The sequence below is a fragment of the Arachis ipaensis genome, chromosome B10 (genome assembly GCF_000816755.2).
Source record: "Arachis ipaensis cultivar K30076 chromosome B10, Araip1.1, whole genome shotgun sequence".
NCBI classification, from domain to species: domain Eukaryota; kingdom Viridiplantae; phylum Streptophyta; class Magnoliopsida; order Fabales; family Fabaceae; genus Arachis; species Arachis ipaensis.
This window is the reverse complement of record NC_029794.2, coordinates 80,071,335-80,098,578: the sequence shown is the minus strand read 5'-3', so window position 1 is coordinate 80,098,578 and position 27,244 is coordinate 80,071,335.

The window sequence follows — 27,244 nt, the reverse complement described above, 5'->3', positions numbered from 1 at the left end:
AGATTGTCGGTATGAAGCAAGCTATGGTCACCTTGTAAATCTCAGTCAGGCGGATATCAAAAGGTTATGGAGTTTTCGAAAATAAATAATAAATAGACAGAAAATAAAGATAGAAATACTTATGTAATTCATTGGTGGGAATTTCAGACAAGCGTATAGAGATGCGTTCGTTCCTCTGAACTTCTGCTTTCCTGCTGTCTTCATCCAATCAGTCCTACTCCTTTCCATGGCTGGCTTTATGTAAGGACATCACCATTGTCCATGGCTACTTTTCATCCTCTCTGGAAAATGGTCCGATGCGTTGTCACTGCATGGCTAATCGTCTGGAGGCATCACCGTGGTCAATGGCTGCATCCTATCCTCTTGTGACAATGGTCCAAATGCTCTGTCACAGCACGGCTAATCATCTGAGGTCCTCGATCATACTGGAATAGGATTCACCCTCCTTTTGCGTCTGTCACCACGCCCAGCACTCGCGAGTTTCAAGTTCGTCACAGTCATTCAATCCCAGAATCCTACTCGGAATACCACAGATAAGGTTTAGACTTTCCAGATTCTCATGAATGCCGCCATCAATCTAGCTTATACCACAAAGATTCTGATTAAGATATCCAAGAGATACTCATCCAATCTAAGGTGGAACGGAAGTGGTTGTCAGACACGCGTTCGTGGGGGAATGATGATGATTGTCACGTTCATCACATTCATATTGAAGTGCGAATGAATATCTTAGAAGCGGAATAAGTTGAATTGAATAGAAAAACAGTAGTACTTTGCATTAATTCATGAGGAACAGCAGAGCTCCACACCTTAATCTATGGAGTGTAGAAACTCTACCGTTAAAAATACATAAGTGAAAGGTTCAGGCATGGCCGAGAGGCCAGCCCCTATGATCTAAGAACTAGGCGTCCAAAGATGTCTAATACAATAGTAAAAAGTCCTATTTATACTAAACTAGTTACTAGGGTTTACAAAAGTAAGTAATTGATGCATAAATCCACTTCTGGGGACCACTTGGTGTGTGCTTGGGCTGAGCTTGAATGTTACACGTGCAGAGGCTCTTTCTAGAGTTGAACGCCAGGTTGTAACGTGTTTCTGGCGTTCAACTCTGGTTCGTGACGTGTTTCTGGCGTTTAACTCCAGACTGCAGCGTAGAACTGGCGTTCAACGCCCATTTGCGTCGTCTAAACTCGGCCAAGGTAAGGAATATTATATATTGCTGGAAATCCCTGGATGTCTACTTTCCAACGCAATTGGAAGCGCGCCATTTTGAGTTCTGTAGCTCCGGAAAATCCACTTTGAGTGCAGGGAGGTCAGAATCCAACAGCATCAGCAGTCCTTCTTCAACCTCTGAATCTGATTTTTGCTCAAGTCCCTCAATTTCAGCCAGAAAATACTTAAAATCACAGAAAAACACACAAACTCATAGTAAAGTCCAGAAATGTGAATTTAACATAAAAAATAATGAAAACATCCCTAAAAGTAACTAGATCCTACAAAAAATATACTAAAAACAATGCCAAAAAGCGTATAAATTATCCGCTCATCAGTACTCGAGATCACCATCCCAGTTAACAAACCTATTATTGACAATTATGAGAGGCCAACCCATTAAGTCTACTTCTCGAAGCCTTAAGTACGTAATATTTACTCCTAAACCGGAAGTATGTCAAATAGGCCTAATCACATCCACCCATAAGTCCTAACCTACCTACTAATTAGCTTAGTAGTGGGTTAGCATCAATGAGCTTCAAATTGATCACACAGGGTTCTCAAATTACCAAATTCATTATGTCCAAAAACTCAAGATCACTCAAGTCCTTTGGCCTATGCCAAGAGTTGATAAAACTACTCAAGAACTAAAGAGAACATTTCATCAAACACTTGGAGTGCAATAAAAATCAACACCATAAAATGCAAGTATATCAAAATCTATCACTATTAATTGCAAGAAAAGTGAGGTCACAACTCAATTCCTCAAGTAAAGAAACATCAACATCAAATTGCATTAAATGTAAATCCAACATGAGTCATCATCACAAAAGAGAGCAAAATGAGGAATTGACATAAAAACTAAGAGGGTCAAGATGTAGAAATGAGAAATTATCAAAGAAACAAGATGAGATCTAATATTCAAACATGAAATTGAGATAATCTAACCTAATTCTAGAGAGAAGAGGGAGCTTCTCTCTCTAGAAAACTAACTAAAGGCTCATGTTGGCAAAACTAATTGCTCCCTCCTTTGCTTGGACTTCAATTCTGCATGAAATACACTCAGAAACAAGTTGGATTTGGGCCTGGGCAGCTCAGAAATCGCCCCCAGCATTTTCCTTCAAGTGGGCCACGTGAGGGTATCGGCGCGTGCGCGTCATGTGCGCGTGCGCGTCGATGGCAAATTCTCAATCCGCGCGGACGCGATATGTACGTGTGCGCGTCCTTTGGTGCATTCCCAATCCTTGTTTCTCCATGCATTCTCCCTTTGTGTATGCTTTTCTCCTCATTTCTTCCATCCAATACTTGCCTTATGGACCTGAAATCACTCATCAAATGCATCAAGGCATCGAATGTGTCCTTTCTCCCTACGTTAGAGTTCACGTTAGAGTACCCCTTTCTCCCTACGTTAGAGTTCACGTTAGAATAGTTAATGTGTCCTTTAACGTAGGCTTGCCAAATCTTCGAGAGCGTTAGTGACACTTACCTTTGTCACTAACGCTTCAAAACGCCCCTACTTCCCACATTAGAGTTCACGTTAACTAAGTTAACGTGACTTCTAACGTGGTATTGATAGCCATCTCCAACGTTAGTGACAAAGGTGAGTGTCACTAACATTGGCTCATCATCCCTCTTCTCCACGTTAGCTTCCATGTTAATATAATTAACGTGGCAACTAACGTGGATCATAGTGGCTCAATCCAACATTAGTGACAAAGGTAAGTGTCACTAACGTTGGTGATTGTTGCTCCCTCCATGTTAGAGTCCACGTTAACTAGGTTAACGTGGCTTTTAACGTAGCCAATATGGGCTTAGTCCAACGTTAGTGACAAAGGTGAGTGTCACTAACGTTGGCATCATCTTCTTCTTCCACGTTAGAGCTCACCTTAACTAAGTTAACGTGGCTCTTAACGTGGCCAATTGCCCCTTTCGGAACGTTCGTGGCACTTACCTTTACCACTAACGTTGGAGTTCTACTTCTCTTCCACGTTAGCTTCCACATTAACATAGTTAACATGGCAACTAACGTGGGCTATGATGGCTCACGAAGGCGTTATTGGCAATCACTTTTCTCATTAACGTTGTAAGCTAGCCTTCATTCCACGTTAGTGGTCACGTTAGCTAGACTAACGTGGCTGCTAACGTGGTTCCTCCTTGCTTCCTTTATCCTGAAATCAAGCAACAAAGTGCATCAAAGCTCTGATCCAAGTTATGAGACATGCATCATTCAATTATCCTTTAATTCATGCATAATTCTCATGAAATCATGTAAAATTCACAATGTTTGCTTGAATCAAGATGTAAGTGATTATTTACCCAAAACTTGCTTATTTCCTAAGAAAATGCATGAAACTACCTTAAAACCATAAAGAAAAGGTCAGTGAAACTGGCCAAAATACCTTGGCATCACTGCATGAGCACTGATATTTTTGTCTCCCTGGTGGAAGAAGTCAATATGACTGAGAGTCTCAAATTAGAGCTAGAGGACATTTTTAAAGACGTTCAGCCTGATCTGGAGGAACCAGAGAAAATAGAAGAACCTCTGAAAACTCCTTAGGAAGAGGAGAAGCCTCCTAAACCCGAGCTCAAACCACTACCACCATCCCTGAAATATGCATTTTTGGAAGAAGATGATACTTTTCCTGTGATCATCAGCTCTACTTTAGAACCACAAGAAGAGAAAGCATTAATTTAGGTGCTAAGGACATACAAGACAGCTCTTGGGTGGTCCATAAGTGATCTTAAGGGCATTAGCCCGGCCAGATGCATACATAAGATCCTATTGAAGGATGATACTAAGCCAGTGGTTCAACCACAAAGGCGGTTGAATCCAACCATGAATGAGGTGGTGCAGAAAGAAGTCACTAAGCTACTAGAGGCTGCGATTATTTACCCTATTTCTGATATCCCTTGGGTGAGTCCTATCCAAGTTGTCCCCAAGAAGGGAGAAATGATAGTGGTTCATAATAAAAAAAATGAACTGGTTCCTATAAGAACAGTTACAGGGTGGTGTATGTGTATTGACTACAGAAGACTCAATACAGCCACCAGAAAGGATCATTTTCCTTTACCATTCATAGACCAGATGCTAGAGAGACTAGCAGGTCATGAATACTACTGCTTTTTAGATGGCTATTCAGGTTACAACAAAATTGTAGTAGATCCTCAGGATCAAGGGAAAACAGCATTCACATGTCCTTATGGAGTATTTGCCTATAGAAGGATGTCATTTGGTCTGTGCAATGCACCGGCAACCTTTCAGAGGTGCATGCTCTCTATCTTCTCTGATATGGTAGAGAAATTTCTGGAAGTCTTCATGGATGACTTCTCAGTATTTGGAGACTCATTCAGCTCCTGTCTTGACCATCTAGCACTTGTTCAAAAAAGGTGCCAAGAGACTAACCTGGCTTTAAACTGGGAAAAATATCACTTTATGGTGGCGGAAGGAATTGTCCTTGGGCACAAAATTTCAAACAAGGGGATAGAGGTGGATCAAGCTAAGGTAGAGGTAAATGAAAAATTACCACCAGCTGCCAATATTAAGGCAATCAGAAGCTTTCTGGGGCATGCAGGATTCTATAGGAGGTTAATAAAGGATTTTTCAAAAATTGCAAAACCTCTGAGTAATCTGCTATCTATTAACACGCCATTTATCTTTGACACAGAGTGTCTGCAGGCATTTGAGACTCTGAAAGCTAAGCTGGTCACAGCACCAGTCATTTTTGCACCAGACTGGACATTACCATTTGAACTAATGTGTGATGCCAGTGACCAAGCCATTGGTGTAGTATTGGGACAAAGGCATGACAAGCTTCTGCATATCATTTATTATGCTAGCCGTGTTTTAAATGACGCGCAGAAGAATTACACAACCACAGAAAAAGAGTTGTTTGCAGTGGTTTATGCCATTGATAAGTTCAGGTCTTATTTAGTAGGATCAAAAGTGATTGTGTACACTGACCATCCTGCTCTAAAATATCTCCTCACAAAGCAGGATTCAAAACCCTCCCTCCTACTGAGATCTCTGAAACCTTTCCAGATGAGCAACTATTTGCCATTCAGGAAGTACTGTGGCTTGCAGACATTGCAAACTATAAAGCTGTGAGATTCATACCCAAGGAGTACAGTAAGCAGAAACGGAAAAATTGGTTACAGATGAAAGTACTACTTGTGGGATGAACCATATCTCTTTAAGAGGTGTGCAGACGGAATGATCCGTAGATGCGTGCCTAGAGAAGAGGCACAGAAAATCCTATGGCATTGCCATGGATCACAATATGGAGGACATTTTGGAGGTGAGCGAACAGCCACAAAGGTTCTCCAATGTGGCTTCTACTGGCCTACTCTCTATAAAGACTCCCGAGAGTTTGTACGTAATTGTGACAGTTGCCAGAGAGCTGGTAATCTGCCTCATGGTTATGCCATGCCTCAATGAGGGATCTTAGAGATTGAGTTGTTTGATGTATGGGGTATTGACTTCATGGGGCCTTTCCCACCATCATACCCAAAACACTTATATTTTGGTGGTAGTAGACTATGTATCTAACTGGGTAGAAGCAATTGCAACACCCACTAATGATACTAAGACAATGATGAAGTTCCTCCAGAAGCATATCTTCAGCAGGTTTGGTGTTTCTAGGATACTGATCAGTGATGGAGGCACTCATTTCTGCAATAAATAGCTTGACTCTGCTCTGGTCTGATATGGAATTAACCATAAAGTGGCCACTCCATATCATCCACAGACAAATGGGTAGGCTGAAGTCTCAAATAGAGAACTAAAATGAATCCTGGAACAGACTGTAAGTTGATGTGCGGAAAACAATCCGACACAAAACTCACCGGCAAGTGCACCGGGTCGCATCAAGTAATAATAACTCAGGGAGTGAGGTCGATCCCACAGGGATTGAAGGATTGAGCAATTTTAGTTTAGTGGTTGATTTAGTCAAGCGAATCAAGATTTGGTTGAGAGATTTGTGATTTGCAGAATTTAAATTGCATGAAATTAAAGAGAACTGAAATTTAATGTGCTGAATCTTAAAGAGCAAGAAATTAAAGAGCAGAAGCTTAGAACGCAAGAAATGTAAATTGCAGAATCTTAGAGTGCAAGAAATGTAAATGGCTTGAATTGTAAAGGGAATTGGGAATTGGATTTGCAGAAATTAAACAAGGAAAAGTAAAATTCAACACAAAGAAGAGTAGAAGATGGCTTGGATTGAACCGGATCTAAAACGGAAATGTAAATGAACATGAAAAGCGTTAAACAGAGAAAGTAAAATGATAATTCAGATCTCAGGACCCAAGAGACTAGATAACCAAGTCTAGATCTCAATGCCTTCCTAGATCCAACAAGAGCAATTGCAAAGGAAATGTAAATTGCAGAGAAAGTAGATGAAGAAACAAGTAACAGAAATGGAAATTCAATTATGCAGTAAAATTAAACAGAGAGATCTCAGGATGAGATTGAAACAGAATTTCTCCAATTCTCCAACCCAAGAACCAAGACAAGAAAAGTAAAGAGTGCTGGGCAAGAACAAGGAAGAAGAGAGATCAATTCTCCTCCCAAATTCTCTTGAATTAAAACAACAATGCTAAATGTAAAGTTGAGCTCTCTACTAAGTGCACTCAATCAAAACCGAAAAGAAAGCTCCCGAAAAACTTAAATCCTATGCTATTTATACACTTTCTTCAAATGGTCTTCAAGCCTTCAATTGGGCCTTTGCTCTTGATGGAATTGGGTTGATAGAGGCCTTGGTTGATTGCTCTTGGAGTTTCGAGAAGAACCAAAGTGAACCGGGTTTGGAATCATGTAAGCTTGAGTAAAAGTTTGAGTAAAAGTTCGAGGCAAACTTTTACTCAAACTTTTCATATCAGCCACCCCATCCTTGCTGCTACCAACGTTTGAGCCAAAGTTTGGGGTTAAACTTTTGCTCAAACGTTGGCTCCCCCTTGCACACTCATGGCGCCAACGTTTGCCAAAAAGTTTGAGGCAAACATTGGCGCAAAATTTTTCTCTCCAGGGTGTGTTGTTCATGGCGCCAACGTTTGCCAAAAAGTTTGAGGCAAACGTTGGCGCAAACTTTTGCTCTCCATGGTGTTGATTTGTGATGCCAACGTTTGCCAAAAAGTTTGAGGCAAACGTTGGCTCAAGCTTTTCTCCCAAAAGTTTGCCAAAAAGTTTGAGGCAAACTTTTGCTCAAGCTTTTTGCTCCCTGGTTCGTTTTCACTTATTCCAAAAGTTTGAGCTAAAGTTTAAGGCAAACTTTTGCTCAAACTTTTTGTCCTCTCTTCCTCCTAGCCATTCCTTCTTGCTTCAACCTTTCTCCAAGCTTTCTTCACCTATCATTAATCAACCAAACACATCAAAGCTATGCTCAAAATCATGAGTTTGTCATTCTTTCATAATATGTGGCAATTATAGCATAAATCCTCATGAAATTGCATTAATTCATCTATGGTTGATTAAATCAAAGGAAACATGGAAATCTACCCAATTGGCTTGCTTATGGCTCAAGAAAGTGCATAAATCAATTGAAAAGAAAAGAAAAAGGCTAGTGAAACTAGGCTAAGATGACTTGTCATCATAAGTACCCGTAGAAGGGATTGGGCAAGAAGTCTAGATGATGCTCTGTTGGCATACAGAACCGCATTCAAGATTCCTATAGGGACCTCTCCATACTAGCTTGTGTATGGAAAAGCCTGTCATCTGCCAGTGGAACTGGAACACAAGGCCTACTGGGCAACCAGGTTCCTAAACCTTGATGCTAAGGTAGCTGGAGAGAAAAGATTACTCCAGTTGAATGTGCTAGAGGAGTTCAGACTCAATGCTTTTGAAAATACTAAAATTTACAAGGAGAAAGCAAAAAGGTGGCAAGATAGAAAGTTGTCATCTAGAGTCTTTGAGCCAGGACAGAAGGTCCTGCTATTTAACTCTAGGCTCAGATTGTTCCCTGAGAAATTAAAATCCCGGTGGAAGGGACCATATGTGATTACAAGTGTGGCACCATATGGATATGTAGAGCTTCTGGATATTGAATCAAATAAAAAGTTCATTGTTAATGGACAGAGAGTCAAACATTATCTTAAAGGCAATGTTGAGCAAGAGTTCTCAAAACTGAGACTAAATTAAAAGCTCAATAAAAAGTCCAGCTAAAGACAGTAAAGAAGCGCTTGCTGGGAGGCAACCCAGCCATTATAAAAAATTAGATATTTATAACAATTATAAGTCTATTTAATTTTTTTATTCATGTTTGCTAAATCATTTCAGTGAATAAGTCAGGGAAATGAAGGTTCAGAACATAAAGCAGAGGAATCACAGAGAAAAGGGCTCACTAGCGTTAAAACACCAGTAAAGAGGCATTTTGGGCGTTAAACGCCATAATGGCTATCATTCTGGGCGTTTAACGCCAGTAAAGGTATAATTTTGGGTGTTAAACGCCAGAAATGGCAGCATTCTGGGCGTTCAGAAAAATGCCCAGTAAAGAAGGATTCCTGGTGTTTAACGCCAGCCAGGGTATCTGGCTGGGCATTAAACACCCAAAGAGGCAGTCAAGTGGGCGTTAAACGCCAGAATGGTTAGCATTCTGGGCATTTAATGCCAGGATGACAGAAGGGAGGTAGTTTTGTTTCCAATCGATTTTTTTTTATTTTTCATGTTTCGATTCATAATTTTTTGCATCAAACATATTTTAAAACATTCATCTTTCAATTTCTATTTTCAAAAATTCATAATCTTTCCAATTCTTTTTAATTCTCTTTCAATTCTTTTCAATTCCTTCCAAAACGTTTTCAAAACTTACATATCTTTTCAAATTCTTTTCAACTCTTTTTAATTTTTCTAGTATACAGTAATAAGTTTTCAAAATTAATTGCATCATTCTTCTTCTACTCCCCTCTATCTTATTTTTCTCGAGGATGAGCAAAGCTTTTAAGTTTGGTGTGGAAAAGCTCAGCTTTTAGCTTTCCATAACCACTAATGGTACCTAAGGCCGGAGAAACCTTTAGGAAGAGGAGCAACAAAGGCAAGGAAGAGACATAAAGGAGCTCAAAAACTTCATTGGTTCTTCAGGAGGAAGAAGAAGCCACCATCACTAAGGTGGACTCGTTCTTTAATATCTCCTTGTTTATTTTCCTTTCTGTTTTCGGTTTTTATGCTTTACATTTTAACTATATTTTATCTTTATTACATGATCATTAGTGTCTATCATCTATGTCTTAAAGCTATGAAAGATTCCATGATTCCTTCACCTTTCTTAAATGAAAAATGTTTTTAGTTGCAAAAGAACAAGAAGTACATGAATTTCGAATTCTATCTTGAAAATAGTTTAATTATATTGATGTGGTGGCAATACTTTTTGTTTTCTTAATGTATGCTTGAACAGAGCATATTTTTTATAGTGAAGTTTATGAGTGTTAAAATTGTTGGCTCTTGGAAGAATAATGAAAAAGGAGAAATGTTATTGATAATCTGAAAAATCATAAAATTGATTCTTTAAGCAAGAAAAAGCAGTGAAAAACACAAGGCTTGCGAAAAAAAATATGTGGCAAAAAATTAAAGAAAAAGCAAGCAGAAAAAGCCAATAACCCTTTAAACTAAAAGACAAAGGTAAAAAGGATCCAAGACTTTGAGCATTAATGGATAGGAGAGCCCAAAGGAATAAAATCCTGACCTAAGCGGCTAAACCAAGCTGTCCCTAACCATGTGCTTGTGGCGTGAAGGTGTCAAGTGAAAAGCTTGAGACTGAGTGGTTAAAGTCGTGGTCCAAAGCAAAAAGAGTGTGCCTAAGAGCTCTGGGCACCTCTAACTGGGAACTCTAGCAAAGTTGAGTCACAATCTGAAAAGGTTCACCTAGTTATGTGTCTGTGGAATTTATGTATCCAGTGGTAATACTGGAAAACAAAATGCTTAGGGTCACGGCCAAGACTCATAAAGTAGCTGTGTTCAAAAATCAACATACTAAACTAGGAGAATCAATAACACTATCTGAATTCTGAGTTCCTATGGATGCCAATCATTCTGAACTTCAAAGGAAAAAATGAGATGCCAAAACTGTTCAGAAGTAAAAAGCTACTAGTCCCGCTCATCTAATTAAAACTAATCTTCATTGATGTTTTTGGAATTTATTGTATATTCTCTTCTTTTTATCCTATTTTGTTTTTAGTTGCTTGGGGACTAGCAACAATTTAAGTTTGGTGTTGTGATGAGCGGATAATTTATACCCTTTTTGGCATTGTTTTTAGGTTATTTTTAGTATATTTTAGTTACTTTTTATTATATTTTTATTATTTTTTATTCAAAAATCACATTTCTAGACTTTACTATGAGTTTGTGTGTTTTTCTGTAATTTCAGGTATTTTCTAGCTGAAATTGAGGGACCTAAGCAAAAATCTGATTCAGAGGCTGAGAAAGGACTGCAGATGCTGTTGGATTCTGACCCTCCTGCACTCGAAATGGATTTTCTGGAGATACAGAAGCCCAATTGGTGTGCTCTCAATTGCGATAGAAAGTAAACATCTTGGGCTTTCCAGAAATATATAATATTCCATACTTTGCCCGAGATTTGATAGCCCAAACGGGCGTTAAAAGCCAGCCAAAAACTTTCTGGTGTAAAATGCCAGAACTGGCATACTTTTCGGCGTTAAACGCCCATTTTGGCACCCAGGGTGGCGTTTAACTCCAATATGAGGCATATGCACGTGGAAGTTTGAAAGCTCAGCCCAAACACTCACCAATTGGGCCCTAGAAGTGGAATTCTGCACTATCTACAACTAGTTACTCATTTTCTGTAACCCTAAGTTACTAGTTTAGTATAAAAACTACTTTAGGAGATTCATTTAGTGACTCATGACATGTTTTTACATTCCATATTGTATCTTTGACGGCATGAGTCTCAAAACCACATAGGTAGGGGTGAGGAGCTCTGCTGTGTTTCAATGGATTAATGCAATTACTACTATTTTCTATTCAATCACACTTGATTCTATTCTAAGATACTCACTCGTACTTCAATATAGAGAATATGATGATCGGTGACACTCATCATTATCCTCAGCCTATGAACGCATGCCTGACAACCACTCCCATTCTATCTAAGCTCAACGTAATCATTGGGCGACAACTTGAATGCGTATCTCTTGGGTTTCTAATCTACGGACTGACTCCGGGGGTTAGAACCTTCGTGGTATAGGGTAGAATCATTGGCAGCATTCTGGGGATCCAGAAAGTCTAAACCTTGTCTGTGATATTCTGAGTAGGATCTGGGAAGGGATGATTGTGACGAGCTTCAAACCTGCGATATTAGGCAGAGTGACAGTGTGCAAAAGGACAAGGGTCCTATTCCGACGCTAGCGGGAACCGACAGATGATTAGCCGTATGGTAGCTGTACTTGGTATTTTTCATCCGAGACGAGAAATCCGACAGTTGATTAGCCGTGCAGAGATCGTACTTGGTATTTTTCATCCGAGAGGATCATAAAGCTTACCATTGAAGGAAGCCATGCTTGTTTGGAGAAGAAGATAGTAGGAAAGCAGAGATTCAGATGACATAGCATCTCCGGAACCTCAACCTGTTCCTCATTACTGAATCACAAGTACCATCTATTTTATGTTATTTACTTTTCATAAACAAAATCATTTTATTATTAATCTCCTGACTAAAATTTACAAGATAACCATAGCTTGCTTCAAGCCGACAATCTCCGTGGGATCGACCCTTACTCACGTAAGGTATTACTTGGACGACCCAGTGCACTTGCTGGTTAGTTGTGCGGAGTTGTGAAAAGTGTGATCACAATTTCGTGCACCAATAGGATATCTTGATGATATGTGTTGCATGATTGTCTCTGTGTTTTCATTTTAGGAATGTTCACACTTGACTTGAAGTGTTAAGACTGATCACCTTAATAATGATTGTTTGGTGTGAACATGACCACGATGGGTTCACGGAGACGAGGCGTACAGGAAGGAATTCCTAATGTTAACCACGAGAGGGAACAGGAAACATTTATGACTACCATGAACGCTGTGGCTGTGGCAGTGCGTGAGGCTGCAGTAGCAGCGGCTAGGGCTGTTGACCGTCTTGGAGTGAGAAACTGGAATGAGAATGAACATAGAGAAGATAGTGGGAATGATGAGAATAACTTGGGGCATCTTGAAAGACCTATGACCCTTGCGACCTTTCTGAAGGTTAAACCACCTAAGTTTAAAGGTACACTCGTTGCGACCGATGCTGACAACTGGTTTCAAGGTATCGAACGATCACTGCAAGCGCAGCATGTTTCGGAAGGCCAACACGTGGAGTTTGCTACTTATATGCTGGAAGGAGAAGCTGAGCATTGGTGGCAGGGGATACAGTGACTGTTGCAACAAGATGAAGGCGATATTCCTTGGGATACTTTTAAGGATGAATTTTATAAGAACTATTTTCCGAGGGCAGCTCGTGATGCTAAGGAGATGGAACTTATGCAGCTGAAACAGGGTAACATAACTGTTGCAGAATATGCCCGTAAGTTTTATGACTTGTGCCGTTTCTCCAAGATTTGTCAAGGGAAACCTATTGATTTTGAAGAATGGAAGTGCTTGAAGTTCGAAGGGGGTCTTCGTGAGGATCGGATGAGTTTAGTAGTTCCATTGGAGATACGAAATTTTGCTGAGCTGGTTAATAAGTTTAAGTTAGTGGAAGAATGTGCTAAGAAGGTAAGTGCATCTAAAGCAAGTCGTCAATGATTTCCATCAAGGAACTACAACAGTTATAACTGGCAACCGCGAAGGACAAATTTCAAGACATCTGGTGTGCCACAGCGAAGAAACCCACAAGCTGGTAACGATTCTGCTCGCCCTACGGGTGGAAACGGAGGTAGACCAAGGCAGGATAATGGTAAACGACCTCAACAGGCACAGGTGAATACTGCATGTAGGTAGTGTAGAAAGGATTACGGTACCAGGCCTTGCCAAATCAGAACATTTACTTGTTACAATTGTGGGGAACCTGGACACTTGGCAAGGGGTTGCCCAAAAGGACTTTCTCGAAATCCAGTACGAACCCAGCAACAAGGCCGAGTGTTTGCTATGACTGCTAATGATGCTATGCAATCAGATGCCCTGATCCAAGGTCAGTGTTATTTCAAGAATCGATTTCTAACTGTACTGTATGATTCGGGTGCATCGCATTCCTTTATCTCTTTAACTGTTGCTCGTGAGTTGGGACTAGATTTCTCTGAGTTGAACTTTGATCTAATAGTCCATACACCTGTATTCCAAAATGCTTTGACTAGTTTAGTGTGCCTGCAAGTACCATTCACTATTAGGAACAGGACTTTTATACATGATCTAATCTGTTTGCCTCTATGTGGTTTAGAAGTTATTCTAGGATTAGATTGGTTATCTAAGTATCATGTTTTCCTTTATTGTTTTGAAAGAACTGCTGTTATTCCATCTAATAGTTTAGATATTAAACCATTTCTACCTTATACTTTATATCTGAATTTCGTAAGAGTTACCTTAGACAGGAAGGATTGTGAGGGGTACGTTCTGTTAGCGGCTAGCTCGAATAACAGTGAACTAAGCTTAGAATGAATCCGAGTGGTGAAGGAATTTTCAGATGTTTTCCCGGATGACTTACCTGAGTTTCCTCCTCAGCGAGAGATAGAATTCAGCATTGAACTAGAACCTGGAACCGGATCGATTTCGATAGCACCGTACCGGATGTCACCATTGGAACTTGCAGAGTTGAATAAGCAGTTGGATGAGTTACTTGGAAAGAAATTTATTCGTCCCAGTGCATCACCTTGGGGAGCTCCAGTATTGCTAGTAAAGAAGAAGGATGGTGGAATGCGACTTTGCGTAGATTACCGACAGCTAAATAAAGTCACTATCAAGAACAAGTATCCACTTCCACGGATAGATGATTTGATGGATTAGTTGAAAGGTGCAACTGTGTTCTCGAAGATTGATTTGCAATCGGGCTATCACCAGATTCGAGTGAAAGAATCAGATATACCAAAGACTGCATTTAGAACTCGATATGGTCACTATGGGTATACGGTTATGTCGTTTGGACTAACTAATGCTCCTGCGATTTTCGTGGATTACATGAATCGTATCTTCCGTCTGTACCTTGATCACTTTGTAGTAGTTTTCATAGAAGATATTCTCATCTATTCAAAGACAGAAAGAGAGAATGAAGAGCATCTAAGGACTGTATTGTAGATACTAAGGACTCGGAAGTTATATGCTAAACTATCAAAGTGCGAATTCTGGACAGAGAAGGTAGCATTCTTGGGGCATGTTATATCACAGGGAGGAATTACAGTGGATCCTTCAAAAATTGAAGCAGTAGTGCAATGGGAACCACCTACGACTGTTACAGAAGTTCGGAATTGTCTCGGACTTGCTGGCTATTACCGGAGGTTCATCAAAGGATTTTCACAGATAGCCTTACCTCTGACTTACTGATAAACCACTATTTTATGGTTTATCTTATGCTTAATTGAGCGGTTTTTATCAATTCTTTATCCATTTATTCATACTATTTGCATGGTTTTACAATTCCTTCCCAGAATTTGTGCTATGATTGAAAACATGCTTCTTTGGCCTTATATTTGCTAATATTAATCCTTTCTTATTACCATTAGATGCCGTGATATGTGTGTTAAGTGATTTCAGTGATTACTTACCTTACCTGAAAGGAAGTTCCATTTATTTGGACGGCAGAGTGTGATAGAAGTTTCAAGATGCTTAAGGAAAAGCTAACAACTGCACCTGTATTAGTACTACCCGACCCGCAGAAACCTTTTGAAGTATACTGTGACGCCTCTCACAAAGGACATGGGTGTGTGTTGATGCAAGACAAAAATGTGGTGGCTTATGCTTCTCGGCAGCTAAGACCTCATGAACGAAATTATCTGACGCTTGACTTGGAGTTGGTTGTAGTGGTGTTTGCTCTGAAGATCTGGAGGCACTATTTGTATGGCGTTCAACTTGAAGTTTTCTCCGATCATAAAAGTTTAAAGTACATCTTTGACCAGAAGGATCTTAATATGCGATAGCAAAAGTGGATGGAATTTTTGAAGGACTATAATTTCAAGTTAAGTTATCACCCAGGGAAAGTGAACGTGGTGGCAGACGCTTTAAGTAGGAAGGATTTGAGTATCTCTTGGATGATGATAAAGGAAGAAAAGTTACTCGCGGAATTTGAGGACCTTAAGTTGGCTATGACTGAGACGTCAAGTGGAGTCCGTTTGGCCCAATTGCGTATAACACCATATTTTAATATTAGTATTCAACAAGCACAAGCACAGGACTCAAAAATGATGACGATGCTGAGACGAATGAAAGCAGAGAAATCAGAAGCTATAAAACAAGATTGTAGCGGTCTCTGGAGATACAAGAACAGAATTTGTGTACCTAGCTCTGGGGATTTGCGACAAAGGATTCTTGCAGAAGCTCATCAAAGTAGATTCTCTATGCATCTTAGAGTGACAAAGATGTATCAAGATTTGAAACAAATGTTCTGGTGGCCGGGCTTAAAGAAATAAGTAGCAGACTATGTCTCAAAATGTTTAACCTGCCAGAAAGTGAAGGTGAAACACCAGAAACCGTCAGGAACCTTACAACCCTTAGAAATACCACAATAAAAATGGGAGCAGATCACTATGGATTTTGTCACGGGATTGCCAAGGACCTCAACAGGACACGATGCCATCTGGGTAATTGTGGACAGGTTAACAAAGTCAGCGCACTTCCTTAAGATTCGAGTTGACTATACTTTAGAAAGGCTAGCACGGATATATATTCAAGAAATCGTACGATTGCACGGGATACCTTCATCAATTGTTTCAGATCGAGATCCGAGGTTTAATTCCAAATTCTGGGGATCTTTTCAGAAAGCATTGGGAACAGAGCTGCATATGAGTACAGCATACCACCCTCAGACAGACGGACAATCCGAGCGGATAATCCAGACATTAGAAGACATGCTAAGATCTTGTGTGATGGATAACCAAGGCAGTTGGGATAAATATTTGCCGTTGATCGAGTTCGTCTACAACAATAGTTACCAACAAAGTATCGGGATGGCACCATATGAAGCTCTCTACGGAAGAAGATGTCAAACACCACTGTGTTGGAATGACGACGGAGAAGCTAGTGTCTTAGGTCCAAACTTAGTGCAACAAACTACTGAGAAGATAAAGGGGATTCGTCAGAAGGTCCAGACAGCACAAAGCCGTCAAAAGAGCTATGCCGATAATAGATGTAGACCCTTAGAGTTTAGTGAGGGAGACCATGTTTTTCTAAAAGTAACCCCGACTACTGGAATAGGTAGAGCCCTTAAGACTAAAAAGCTTAAACCTCGATACATAGGACCTTTCCAAATACTTAAAAGAGTCGGTCCAGTAGATTATCAAGTAGCCCTTCCTCCATACCTGTCAAATTTTCATGACGTTTTTCATGTCTCGCAACTTAAGAAATTTATTCCCGACGAGAGTCACATTTTACAACCAGAGACAGTACAGTTACGAAATGATTTGACATATCAAGCATCACCAGTTCAGATCGTAGAAAGAAGTGATAAGCAGCTAAGAGGCAAGACTGTTTGCTTAGTCAAAGTAGCATGGGGACCAAGAGGAGAAGAAGAGCACACTTGGGAACTGGAAGATAAGATGAAAGCTGATTACCCGCATCTATTCTCAGGTAACTGAAATTTTGAGGGCAAAATTTTCTTTTAGGAGGGTAGAATGTAACAACCCCGATTTTCTAGTACGCGAGATCTTTTCTGAAAGTACGGAGAACTCCGGAGGATCAGTAAGGGGAGAAGCTCTGATATATCATCAAGTATCTCAATCCTCATTATCATTATGTCATCTTTAAGTTAGAACCTTTTATGAGGCAAGCTCGATAACGTAGTCATGAAGAACCTAGTTTTGAACCGTATCGGTTAGGAGTTTTGATTCTATTTTTCGTAAATAGTCTCAGTTTGACGAACCGGACTCGATTCATGAGAGAAGAGAGATAATAGGATAATATTATCATTATATTAGTATTAGATGCTTCTTGAATAATATTATAAGGTTCCCTGGTCAGCTTTAGTTAAAAACAGAAAATCGGTTTAACCGGGTTCACAGTTTACTGGTGCAGCTTAGCACCATCACTCTCTGATGACTTTAGCAATGCTAAGGCCTCATTATACATGTTTTAATCTCATAATAAATATGCTACTAGTGTCATTTATACTAGTAGCTCAGAAAATAATTTTTAGAGATATTTTCACAAGTGTTCCGATACATCTAGCTTTAGTAGTTATACACTTGAGATATTTTAATATTATTTTAACCCACCTCCAAGCAAACCAATCACAACTCACCCTATGATAAACCCCGATTTTGTGGTTTATCTTGTGCTTAATTTAGGGGATTTTATCAACTTTTCTCACATTTATTCAATGAAATAGCATGGTTTTGTAATTCTCCCTAGATTTGTGCTTAAGTGTGAAAACATGCTTTTTAGGCCTTAAAATAGCTAAATTTAACTCACTTTAATTCCATTCGATGTCTTGACATGTTTGTTGAGTGATTTCAAGTTCATAAGGCAAGTATTGGATGGAAGATGTGAGGAGAAAAGCATGCAAAGTTGGAGAACTCATGAAGAAATGAAGGAACCGCAAAGCTGTCAAGCCTGACCTCCTCGCACTCAATTGACCATACTTGAGTTACAGAGGTCCAAATGAGGCGTTTTCAGTTGCATTGGAAAGCTAACATCCGGGGCTTCGAAATGATATAAAATTTGCCATATTTGCCTGACGTATAGGGGTGCGTACACGCACATGACGCGCACGCGCCGATGGATCAGCTTGGGTCCATTTTAGGCAACTCGTTGAGGGCAATTTGTAGCTCATTTTGGGCCCAATCCAACTCATTTCTGATGCTATTGAACCCAAGGATTGAAGGGGGAATGAACCAAGTAGTCATAGTTTAGTTTTCACCATGGTTTAGGTTAGAATTCTAGAGAGGGAAGCTCTCCCTTCTCTCTAGAATTTAGGGTAGTTTAGGTTAATCTCTCTCAAATTCATCTTTCAATTCTTATTTTGATTTCAATTCTCCTTATATTTTAGTGTTCCATTGTCTTAATCTTCTTTGTTTCTCTTGTTAGTTTCTTATTTTGCTCTCTTTTATGTTTATGAACAATTATTAGATCTTGATTTCCTCTAATGAAATTTTATGTTTCCATGTTTCTTTTATGTTGATCTTGATTGCTATTATTGATTTCTTGCTTATGCTAGTTATGGGTTTCCTTTAATTCTTGCATTTAGTGAAGTTTACTTTTCTTATATTCTAGGTGTTTGATAAAATGTTTCCTCTAGTTTTTTAGTAGTTTTCTTGACTCTTGGCTTAGGCTAAGGGAATTGAGTGACCTTGAGTCATTGGGTTTCATTGAATTAGTGATTTGAGAACCCTTGGTGGTCAATTTGATACCCATTGACACTAACCCACTACTAATCTAATTAGTAGATAGGTTGGGACTTTTGGGTTGATGTTGATTAAGCCATTTGATATACTTCAGGTATAGAAGTAAACTTAATGAGCTTGGTTCCTCATAATTATCAATATTTGGTTTGTAGACAAGGATGGTGATCTCAATTACCTATGTCCAGCCAAGAGTTCTTTTCTTTTATTTTATTAGTTCTTATTGTTTACTTTCTTGTTGGTTACTTTTCTTATCAAACTATAAAATCAAACCCCCTTTCATTTTCATAGCCAATAATTGAGCACTTCATTGCAATTCTTTCTGAGACGACTCGGAGTTTAAATACTTCGGTTAATTCTTATTTGGGGTTTGTTACTTGTGACAACCAAATTTTTTATGTGAGAATTGTTTGTTGGTGTAGAACTATACTTGCAACGAGAATTCATTCATTTGTGTGAAATTCTATACCATTAACAATTTCTCACTCATCAAAATGGCGCCGTTGCCAGGGAATTGTAATGGTGTTATATTGTTGGCTATTGTGAATATGTGAATATGTTTGTCTTTTTCTTGTTTGTTAGTTTTTGTTAGGCTTAGGACTTTGTTGCTTTCTTTTGTTAGCTTTTATTTTTATTTGCTATTATGAATTCTCATCATCACTTTGGCTATGAGTTTGGTTCAAATTATGCTGTAGAAAATGGGAGCTACAATGAGGATGTGCATCAAGGATGGAACAATCAAAGATGGGAGGAGCCTCAAGGGATTGATCAACCTTCTTGGCAACAACAACCTCCGGTTTCTTATGGGTATAATTCCAATTCTAATGCATATCAATCTAATGGATGTGGTGACCCTTATTGTGATTGTCAACAACCACCACCATATGCCCATGAACCACCTCCTCAACATAATTTTGAACCACCTTACTCACAAGCCCCTTTTCACCAAACACCTCCTTATGACCTGATGCCAAGGCATCTTAGGCTAGTTTCACTAGCCTTTTTCTTTTATTTTTAGTTGTTTTATGCATTTTCTTGAGCCTTAAGTAATCATTTTGGGCCAAATAGTCATGCTTGTCTTAAATCATTCAACATGAAGATTTTGATGCAACTAGCTCCTTTATCCACTTGAAGTCATTCCTCTTAACAAACTGGAGGAAGAGGAAGAAAGTCAGGAACAGCATGTCAAGATAATGACGTTAAAGAAGCGCTTGTTGGGAGGCAACCCAACCAAAGGTAGTTTTTCTTTTCTAGTTATTTCAATAAAAGAGTTAAGTAGATTTATCTGTATTGCAAGGAGCTAAGTTTGGTGTTCCACACCAAAACAATTCAAGGGTGAATGTGAGACTCTAAGTTTGGTGTTCCACCAAAAACTTCATTAAAAGCACATTTCTACCTCAGCATGACTAGTCACTAGCTCCAACCAATCAGGGAAACTACTTAAACAATAGTTTAATTTCTAGGTCATAGTTTGTTTTTATACCTAATAAATGTTTTTTTTATTAAATAGTTATATCAATAAAAGAGTTAAGTAGATTTATCTGTATTGCAAGGAGCTAAGTTTGGTGTTGCACACCAAAACAATTCAAGGGTGAATGTGAGATTCTAAGTTTGGTGTTCCACCAAAAACTTCATTAAAAGCACATTTCTACCTCAGCATGACTAGTCACTAGCTCCAACCAATCAGGGAAACTACTTCAATCACCCCCATTCCCTTTTAATTTCAGCAATTTAGCTTCTGCTCTTTAATTCATGCAATTTAAGATTCCGCCATTTCAATTTCTTGTCATTTACTTTTCCCGCCAATTTTACATTCCGCAATTCTCATCTAAATCTTGATTCCGCTCAACTAGAACACACTTCTAATCCGAATTGCTCATTCAAACAATCCTTGTGGGATTCGACCTCACTCTATTGTGAGTTTTTACTTGACGATAACCGGTGCACTTGCCGGAAGGAATTTTGCCGATCGTGCAATTTCCTAAATCGTAGCATAACAAGTTTATGCGCATCATGACCCCAACCCAAATCCACCATACCAACCACCTTGTGAACTATATGAACCATATGAAGAACCACCCCAATTCCACCACCAATACCCTAAAAAACCATCACCTCCATACTATTACCAAGATGAATCACCTCCCATGTATGATAACTTTCAACCACATAATGAATTTCCCTTTCCACCACAACCCTCCATGAAAGAACACCCATATCCATCCATCAAAGAGCTAATGGATCATCTCAAGGAAGCAACGGATCGGCTTCAAGAAATAATCCGTCAGAAGGAGCAAGAGGAAGCCCAAAGGATGAATGAAGTTATCGAGGCTAACCTTGCCAAAATTAAAGCCGCCTTGGACTCACAGGACTCATGCAACAAGCAAAGCATCTCCACAGATGAATGTGAGAAATCAACCGAAGAAAGGAGCATGAAGGAGATTTTAGAATCTCAACATGAGGACAAGAAGATGGGGTATGTCTTGCAACAAGTGGAGAGTGAAGAGTTTGTTAATGAAGAAGAAGTGGTTGAAGAGCGAGGAAAAGTTGAACAAGAGGTGGATTCCAAGTTTGAGAACATTTCCACATCAAGTGGTATTGTTAATGATTTTGTGGAAGTTGTTGAATCTTCTTCCAATGAGGTTGAGTTTGGTGTTGAGGAGGATAATGCGCAACCTCCAAGGCATAGTATGAATGATGAAAGATTGGAAGAGGATGATCAAGAGGCAAGCTCCACCAATGAAGAATGTGTGGAAGAAGTCGGTGGGCAAGGAATTGAAGTTGAAAAAGCTTGCCAAGAGGTGGAGGTAGTCAAAGAAGAGCACAAGGGAATGAGGAACTTACAAGACCATTGGAGATGTCCCGTCCTAAGTCAGCATCCAACATAACATTCAAGTGGGTAAAATCCTTATCTCTAATCTTTACTTTCCCACTTGAGTATGGTTTGATTGAGACGGATGGACAACTTAGAGCTCTTTGTGGAGTTAAGAATAGGAGAGAATTGGTTGGTGGTAGGCATTACAATCCAAGGTTCATTATGGTTGAGTCATCAAAGCTTAAGTACAATGGTTGGTGTAAAACCAAATTACATGGGTCTAGGAGAATGTTTGGATACTTAATTGAAAATTCACAAGCCGTGTCACCAAAATTTAACTATGGTAGTCAACAGGAAGATGGGTGCAAGAACAAGGTTTGGGACCCCAGTATTCATTTCAACAATCAGAACTCTTGGGGCCTTACCATCTACCTAAGCTTACTCGAAGGCCTTGTGCGCCTAATTTGGGATCCCGGTGGAAATTGGAGATGCAAACAATGGTGGGGATTCAAGGATGAATTCAAGCACAAACCACCCTAGCAAGGACCCCCACCAAATGTCCAACTTAAGGACTTAAACTAAAAGTGCTAGGTGGGAGACACCCCACCATGGTAAACTCTTTCCATTCTCTTGTAAATATAATCAATGGATGAATTGGGTTGCCATTGTTAGGTAGTTTTCTTCTTTGAATACTCTTGTTTTAATATTTTGGTTATTGGTTTGTTTGATTAGATTTGTGCCTTAAGTTGTACCTTAGTTGTTATTGAGTAGTGTTTTGCTTGTAGTATAAGTTTTGTTTTTAGTGTATTTGAAAATTTTTCAAAAACCAAAAAGATTTTTTGTTAAATTTGATTTTTGATTGTTTTAGAATGCTTGTAGATTAGGAGAGTGCCCTGTTTTAGAAAAAAAAAAAGGGCATCCGCGTGCAAGCGTGCTGTGCGCGCACGCGTTGGCATGGTTTCACAACTCCTGGTACTAAAACCAGAGAGTTATGCCTAGTTTGTGCCTATTCTGTGCCTGCGACCCACGCGCAAGCGTGCATAATGCGTACGCATCGGTCGCCATCTTCACATCCACGCGTATGCATGCTATGCGCGTACGCATCGCTTGTCCAGCCTGCCCGCCCACGGGTACGCGTGCATGACGCGTCCGCGTCGCAAAAAAAAAGTTTTTTTCCTATCTTCCATTTTCTTTTGTCCATTGCATTTGCATACTTTTATTCTTTACATTTTCATTTTATTTTTATAGCTTGTTTTTACCTTCTTTTTTTTGAGCTTATTTGAATAATGGTGTTGAATTTTCTTACTCAATTGTTGAGAATTTCTTGATTAATCTTGGTGCTTCTTGACTTGTTTGATATTGTTGGGTGATGAAACTTTTAAATCAATGCTTAATCTTGTATGACTCTTATATTCTTTGTGCATTGATATGAACTTGCATGTCTTTCATGGCCCACTCTTTCTAGTCGAACATGATGCTTTTGAGTGCTCTTCATACTTTGACTTTACTCTTGCACCAAGTGTTAGTTAATATGCCTTAGCTTATATTGTTTTCTCACTCACATGTTGTAGCTACCATGTATTTGAGAACCATACTTTTATTTGGCATTAGCCCCTGCCTATATTTTATTTGCTTTGGTATCTTTGTTATAGGCTTAATTATCCTTCTTTCTCTTTCCTTTTAGGTTGGCCACCAAAAGAAGGAAAAGAATTAGCTTCAAATGGAGCAACAAACAAGTTCATCCACACAACCTTTTGAAATAGCTCATCAATTGTAGCAACCCATCCACATTGCTCTTCTTTGCATGCACCGAAGAAGGTGCAAATTTCTAAGTGTGGGGAGGTCGTCCGACCGATCTCAATGGGTAACAATGTGCTTTTTTAACACCAATTCTTAATTTTCTTTGTAGTAGTTGTTGCATTGCATGATAGGTTGCATGCTAGTTAGAATTTGTACATATTTTACCACTTCTTCTTATTTTAGGACTACTCGGTTAGGGTGATGACTTATTTTCCAAGAAACTATCTTTAGGGCACCCTACCAATTTGAAAAAAAAAATTTTTGTTGAACTTGCTTGAAGAATTTATTTTGGAACATGGTTTTTGAGCTAAGAACACAAGCATTTGAGTTTTGAGTCCAATTGCGTGGTTACATCATATAACCACTTACTCCTATTCTTGTGTGAATTGTTCTCTTTCTATGATTGTAATCCTTAATTTGTTTGATTCTATATGTTCATTATTCCATGTATACATGCATTTATATGATTGAGGCCATTATTTCATATAGCTCACTTACCCAAATAGCCTACCTTTCATCAACCATTGTTAGCCAATTTTGAGCCTATTTAATCCCTTTTGTTCTTAATGTTAGCACATCACTACCCCTTAATTTGGATCTTTGATTAGCTTAGGCTAGTGAGGGTGTGTATCATTTGGGTATGGAAAACTTTGGACATTGGTTGAGGTAAAAGTGTAATTTCTATTTTTGTTAAAAAATATTGGGAATTGGGTACATATTCATGCACTATATGTAAAACCATATGCATTGATACATTTGTATATACTTTAGAAAAAGAAAAAAGAGAAAAAGAAATAAAAAGGGGACAAAAATGTCCCAAAGTAAAGTTCAATAAAAATCAATGCATATGGAATGTTAATTAAAGAGAATGCATGAGTATGTGAAAAAGTGGGAATCATGGGTAGCTAGTTTGTGTATTAGAATTGTATAGGTTGTTGTATGTGTTTGGTGAAAGCTTAGGTTAACCAAAGATTCAAATTTCAAGCTCACTTGACCATATGCATCCTACCTTGACCTTCGCCCCATTACAACCTATGAACAAGTCCTCATGATGAATGTATGCATGCATTGAATAATTGTTGATTGGTAGATTAAAAATAAATCATGGAAAGCATGATTAGAAGAGAATTGAGTGATCGACCCTATACACTAGAGCGACAAGAGCGGATACACTTCCGGTGAGGGTTCGATGCTCAATTCCTTGTTCCCAGCTTTCATGAGCTTTCTTCTTGCAAGTCTATTTGAACTTCATTTTGATATTTGAATTGGTAGGAGTCGTGAGTCGTCATATGACCTTTGCCCTACTTGCTTATATATGTTCTTGTAGATTGATTTGCTTTTAACCAAGTAGGTAGAAGCATTTTGCATTTAGTTGCATGCATGTAGATAGGTTTATATAGTTTCTTTGCATTGAATAAATGTTCATACCCCTTTTCTTGTACTTCTTTATTCTTAGCATGAGGACATGCTTGGTTTAAGTGTGGGGAGATTTGATAAACTCCGATTTTGTGGTTTATCTTGTGCTTAATTTAGGGGATTTTATCAACTTTTCTCACATTAATTCAATGAAATAGCATGGTTTTGTAATTCTCCCTAGATTTGTGCTTAAGAGTGAAAACATGCTTTTTAGGCCTTAAAATAGCTAAATTTAACTCACTTTAATTCCATTCGATGCCTTGATATGTTTGTTGAGTGATTTCAGGTTCATAAGGCAAATATTGGATGGAAAAAAGTGAGGAGAAAAGCATGCAAAGTTGGAGAACTCATGAAGAAATGAAGGAACTGCAAAGCTGTCAAGCCTGACCTCCTCGCACTCAGTCGACCATAACTTGAGTTACAGAGGTCCAAATGAGGCGGTTCCAGTTGCTTTGGAAATCTAACATCTGGGGCTTCGAAATGATATAAAGTTTGCTATAGTTTCCTGACGTATAGGGGTTCGTACGCGCACATGACGTGCACGCGCCGATGGATCAGCGTGGGTCCATTTTGGGCAACTCGTTGGGGGCAATTTGTAGCTCATTTTGGGCCCAATCCAACTCATTTCTGATGCTATTGAACCCAAGGATTGAAGGGGGAATGAACCAAGTAGTCATAGTTTAGTTTTTACCGTGGTTTAGGTTAGAATTCTAGAGAGGGAAGCTCTCCCTTCTCTATAGAATTTCGGGTAGTTTAGGTTAATCTCTCTCAAATTCATCTTTCAATTCTTATTTTGATTTCAATTCTCTTTATATTTTAGTGTTCCATTGTCTTAATCTTCTTAGTTTCTCTTGTTAGTTTCTTATTTTGCTCTCTTTTATGTTAAAGAACAATTGTTAGATCTTGATTTCCTCTAATGAAATTTTATGTTTCCATGTTTCTTTTATGTTGATCTTGGTTGCTATTAATGATTTCTTGCTTATGCTAGTTATGGGTTTCCTTCAATTTCTTGCATTTGGTGATGTTTACTTCTCTTGCATTCTAGGTGTTTGATAAAATGTTTCCTCTTGTTTTTGAGTAGTTTTCTTGACTCTTGGCCTAGGCTAAGCGAATTGAGTGACCTTGAGTCATTGGGTCTCATTGAATTGGTGATTTGAGAACCCTTGGTGGTCAATTTGATACCCATTCACACTAACCCAGTAGATAGGTTAAGACCTATGGGTTGATGTTGATTAAGCCATTTGATATACTTCAAGTAAAGAAGTAAACTTAATGAGCTTGGTTCCTTATAATTATCAATATTTGGTTTGTAGACAAGGATGGTGAACTCAATTACCTATGTCCAGCCAAGAGTTCTTTTCTTTTATTTTATTAGTTCTTATTATTTACTTTCTTGTTGGTTACTTTTCTTATCAAACTATAAAATCAAACCCTCTTGCATTTTCATAGCCAATAATTGAGCACTTCGTTGCAATTCCTTCTGAGATGACTCAGAGTTTAAATACTTCGGTTAATTCTTATTTGGGGTTTGTTACTTTTGAAAACCAAATTTTTTATGTGAGAATTGTTTGTTGGTGTAGAACTATACTTGCAACGAGAATTCATTCATTTGTGTGAAATTCTATACTATCAACAATTTCTCGCTCATCACCTTACACCCTCAAAACCCCAAGGCTGGTTCATTTTCACTTTGTGGCCGAAATTTTCAAGAGAGAAAAAGAGAGAAAAGTTCTTAGTTCCAAACCTTCAAAGCTTGATTTCTGCTGAAATGAAACTCAAATCAAAATTCCAATCCAACCAAAATGATCCTCTCTTCTTTCTCTACATGATCATATGACTTATCAAGGCTGGAATCAACGTGAGTTGGCTGCACCATCTCCTTTTTGATTTTGTTTCAAGGAAACATGCTTAAACATGTGTTTTCTTGATGTTCTTCCTTAGGAATCATGCTTAACTTGACTTGAGGGCTAAGAAATGTGAATTTCTAGAAAGTCTAAGGTTAGAAATCACTTCTTAGCAGGCTGAGTGACATTTGGTTTGTAACAACCCTAGTTTTTGAAAATCAAATAATTAGTCATTTGTGATTTATTATATTTGTTGATAACTTTTTTTTAACAAAATTATTTTACTAAAGGTAATTAAATACATTTTCATGATAATTGAAGTTTAAATTAATTAGAATTTTTATATAATCTTTATTAGATATTTGGTATAATTGAAATTATAATTTTGATAATTGAAAAATAAGAAGAATTGTATAATTTAATTTAAATAAATTCTATTTTGGATGAATTATGTTATTAACTTGAACTCCTAGAAATTATTTTATTAGAAATGATTAGATTGATATTTATAAATACTTTAAGTTTAAGTCAATTAATGTTTATGTACAATTTTTATTATAATTAATTATTTTATAAATTGAAATTAAAGTTTCAGAGATAGAAAAATAATAGAGATTTGTATGATTTAATCTAGAAAATTAATATTTGAATTTAAATTGTACTTTACAAAATATAATTAACTTGTTCATTTTATAAT